The sequence below is a fragment of the Gracilinanus agilis genome, chromosome 4 (genome assembly GCF_016433145.1).
Source record: "Gracilinanus agilis isolate LMUSP501 chromosome 4, AgileGrace, whole genome shotgun sequence".
Taxonomy (NCBI): Eukaryota; Metazoa; Chordata; class Mammalia; order Didelphimorphia; family Didelphidae; genus Gracilinanus; species Gracilinanus agilis.
Window position 1 is genome coordinate 373,537,455 of NC_058133.1, and position 4,368 is coordinate 373,541,822.

Here is a 4,368-nt window from a genome sequence, read left to right on the forward strand (position 1 = left end):
GTTTTCTTGGTCTGTCACTCTCTCATTGAGATATTTCATGTTTCCTTCTATTTTTTCAGTCTTTTGACTTTGTTTTATTTGTTCTTGTTGTCTTGAGAGATCATTAGCTTCTAATTGCTCAATTCTAGCCTTTAGGGATTGGTTTTCGGCTATAATCTTTCGGTTTTTGGCTATGATCTTTTGATTTTTGGCTGTAACCTTCTGGTTTTCGGCTATAATCTTCTGGTTTTCGGCTATGATCTTCTGGTTTTTGGCCATAATCTTCTGGTATTCCTTTTCAATCTGGTCATTTCTGGTGTTCAATTTGCTTATCACTTCATTTGGTTTCTGAGCCTCACTTTCCATTTGCCAGATTCTACCTTTTAAACAGTTATTTTCTTGCCAGATCTCTTCCATTTTCCTCAAAATCTCAGTTTTGAATTCTTCCATAGCTTGTGAGGAGTTTTCCTTTTTTGAGGAGGGTCCGGATGCTTGTTTGTTCTCCTCCTCTGTTTGCTCGGTTGTCTGGATTTTCTCTGTGTAAAAGTTGTTGAGTGTTTCTTGTTGTTAATCTTTCTCTTCTGAATTTCCTGAGACTGGGTAGCCATCATTAGCCCAGCAGCTTCTCAGGTTTATCCTTGTGCTCAGGGTCTGTCCGTGGTCTATTGGCTCCTGATGTCTGAGTTCTGGTTTTTTCCAAGGTCAAGCCCCCTGGTGGACCCCCTTGCTTGATCCTCTGCTAGAGGTTTCTTTACAAGTCTTGGGGCCTCATCCAAGGTGGTCACCTCTGTAAGGATGGGGGATGGGAAAAAAGAGCCAGAAGAAGGCAGTTGATGACAGTTACTGAGAGTTGGGACCAGAGAGGATGCTAGGGAATTTCTTTGGAGGAAGAAAGGACTTCTGGCAGAGGAATTATAGAGGAAGGAGAATATCCCAGCTTGAATCCAGTCCTGAGGGCTGCCTCAGGATCTTTCTTTGGACATTAAAACCCCAATTCCCTGGTGAAAGGCATCCCATCGCATATCACCCAGCAAGACTTCAATCATTGAGTCAGCTAAGTTTGGGACTCCATTGTTGGAGCAATCTCTTGGGCTCCTTCTCCCATTAACCAGCCTTGCTGAGAGACCCTTTCTGGTTTGTCTTGCAACTATAGAAAAAGATAGAAATAGGAAATAGAAATAGAAACTAAAGGAGAATTGGCAAGGAGAGGTACTTAAGAGTGGGAACCCCAAATTTTCCCACCCGAGTGATGGACCTCATAGAAATAGAGAAGAGGGCACCCCCAAATCCCTCTTCCCTTCACCCCTTTCTCCAGTCCCTGTAACATGATTAATAAAAGCCATTCATTAGTCAGATAGCATTCCAGAGTGCCTGAGAGACAAAGAGGGGGAGGGGATTCACAGCTTGGTCTGGCTGTCTCCATCTTGGAGCCAGACCACCTGCTGTGAAGTTGTCTGACCTTAGGGGAGGCTTCCGTGAACCCTGCCCTGATTCAGATTCAGATTAGGGTACCCAATCCTTATCTTATAGAGAAGCCTCATCCCTAACTCCTTTGGAGTGGCACAACCATCCAGGTCACACAGTTTAGGGGTGCCTCCCCCTTAAAGTCTACAGCAGTGCATATTTGGCCTGAGGGGAGAACTAGAAGAGAGACTCACCATGTAGACTCTATCTCTATCTCCCTTCCATCCCTAACATTGGTTAAAGCAGGTTCTATTTATTCTTATTATTGTTATACCTTGTAACCCTTCATAGAGGCTTGTAGTGCATTGATGGGGTCTATCTTTGTGACAATGACAAAGCCCTGAAAAGCCTGAGCATAGCCTTTGCCCACATCACCATAGCCTGCAACCATGGTCACCTTGCCTGCAATCATCACATCTGTGGCTCATTTGATACAATTGATGAGGGAGTCACAGCAAACATACAGGTTGTTAAATTTGCTCCTGGTAACAGAATCATTCACATTTATGGCAGGCACTTTCAGAATTCCATTTGTTTTCATCTTGTATAGATTTTGGATGCCTTTGGAGGTCTCGTCTGTAATGCCTTTGATGCCCTTCAGGAACTCAGGGTATTTGGTTAGAACAAGGTTGGTGACGTCCCCACCATCATCTAGAATGATGTTGAGTGGCTGCCCATCCTTGAAATAGAGGGTCAGCTTGGTGCACCAGAGATATTCCTCATTTGTCTCTCTCTTCCAAGTGTACACAGGAATCCTAGTCTTGGCAATGGCAGCTGCTTCATGGTCCTGGGTAGAGAAAATTTTGCAACTGTACCATTGTACCTCAGCTCCCAGGGCCACCAGTGTCTCAATGAGGATGGCTGTCTCCACAATCATATGGAGGCAGGCAGAAATCTGAGCACCCTTCAGTGACTTGGAGCTTGAGTGCATCTCTCAAAGTTTCATTGGGCAAGGCATCTCATTCTCTGCTATATCCAGGGCCTTGAGTCCCCAGATGGCCAGGTTGATATCAGTGACTTTATAGGGCAATTTGTCAGACATTTTGCGGCCTCCTCCGGAATTATCTAATGACTTAGTAAAGGTTACCGAGCAGAGACTTCGCAGTGATGAGGCCATAGAAAGGCTGAAGTGGATGGGAGGGAGCACTGGGAAGGGCCCAAAAATATTTAAAAAAATATGAAAATGGGAATGGGCCTATGTGTACAAAATATTTATAGCTGCTCTCTTTGTGGTGGCAAAGAATTAAAAACTGAAGGGATGTTCTTCAGTTGGGAAATGGCTGAATAAATTGTGGTATATGATGCTAATAGAATATTCTTGTGATATAAGGAATGACGAACAGGATGATTTCAGAAAGAGCTGGAAAGAGCTAAGTGAACTGATGCAGAATTAAATAAGCAGAACCAAGAAAACACTGTACACAGCAACGCCAATATAATGGAATGACCAAATGTTATAGACTTTTGTATTAAAAATACAATGATCCAGAATAATTCAGAAGGACTTATGACAAGGAATGATATCCACCTCCGGAGAAAGGCCTGTTGGAGTAAGAATAAAGATGTAAGCATATGATTTATTACTTGTTTAATCGGGTATATGTTTTAGGGTTTTGATTTTATGGAATTATTCACTTACAAAAATGAAAAATATGAAACATGTTTTGTATGATAATAACTCTGTGCCAGCTCCAGGAGGAGAGAGGGAAGAATAGAGAAAAACAATATGGATTGGAAAACTTCTGAAAACTTATGTGGAAATTTGTCATTAAAATAAATAAATGGAAAATAATTCTGGTTCTCAAGGAGCTCATATTTTAATATGATATAGAACATGAAAAATATAATAAAATAAATATTATGTAAGTGGAAATTAATGTTGCAGAGGAGGTACTACCAATAGGGATAGGAGGAAAATGCAAAAGACAAGAAACTGCCTTCACCAAAGTTACCATTGATTTCTTAATTTCTCAATTCTCATCCTTCTTAAGCTCCATGAATCATTTGGCATCATTCACCACCTTCTTCTCTAGTATTCTTTCTTCTCTATAGATTTTTGTGACACTATCTTCTCCTGGTTTTCTTCTCATCTTCTTGACAACTCAATCTTTTTCCCCTAAAATTTCTTGCAGATCACCTCCACTAAAAGGGATCTCCAAAGCTCTGTCCTAATTTTTTTCTATTAACTTACTCAATGATCTTTTTGCAGTTTCATATCACTTTTACTTATGTTTAGAACCAGTATAAATCATTTTCATTTCATGTCTCCAATGGTTAATTTCTGTAGATAAGTAAGCAAGTCAATGGAATGCAAATCAAACCCTTGGGAGATGTGACTATTCTATTGACCACTGAATTGCCATTGAGAACACTGGAGACTTATTTTTCAAGTTAGTGGACCATGGGTCAGAAAGAGCTTACTCCTTCACCCGTGGAACATGGCCAAAGGACATTGCTTTAAGTAGCATTGACAAATGCAAATGAAATGAGGATTTGAACACTCAGGCTTAATTATTTTCATCCTTTATATTTCTATATATTGCTGCTACAGGAATTTTTGCAATCCAGTCCTTGATCATCATTACTCAAGCAAAAATCATTGACTCCCAAGTTCAAGGGCCATAAACTCATTAGAGAATAGATACCATTGTATTAAATGATTAAAATAATTATGTAAATTATTCAATTTTCTCATACATTTAAAAATAACAAGGCAAAATTTGCAAGAAAGGGATCCCATTTTATACACCCATGAATATTTACTCATTTTACTTTTTTTTTACTGATTTTATTTTAAAGACCAATCAGAGACACATGGAGGAAATCAATACTACTCTCGTATTTGTATTTAGAGGAGAAAATTCATTTTAGAATGTTTCCAGGCATTCCAAGTTTTTTGGGTCATTTGCTTTTCTCTTTTGAGAT

At 39.8% G+C, this 4,368-nt stretch overlaps 1 pseudogene; it reads right to left on the reverse strand.

The window, feature by feature from the left end:
• The window catches only part of LOC123246578, a 13,670-nt pseudogene extending 11,185 nt beyond the window's left edge, over positions 1–2,485 (reverse strand).
• Between the last annotated feature and the right edge of the window lie 1,883 nt (positions 2,486–4,368).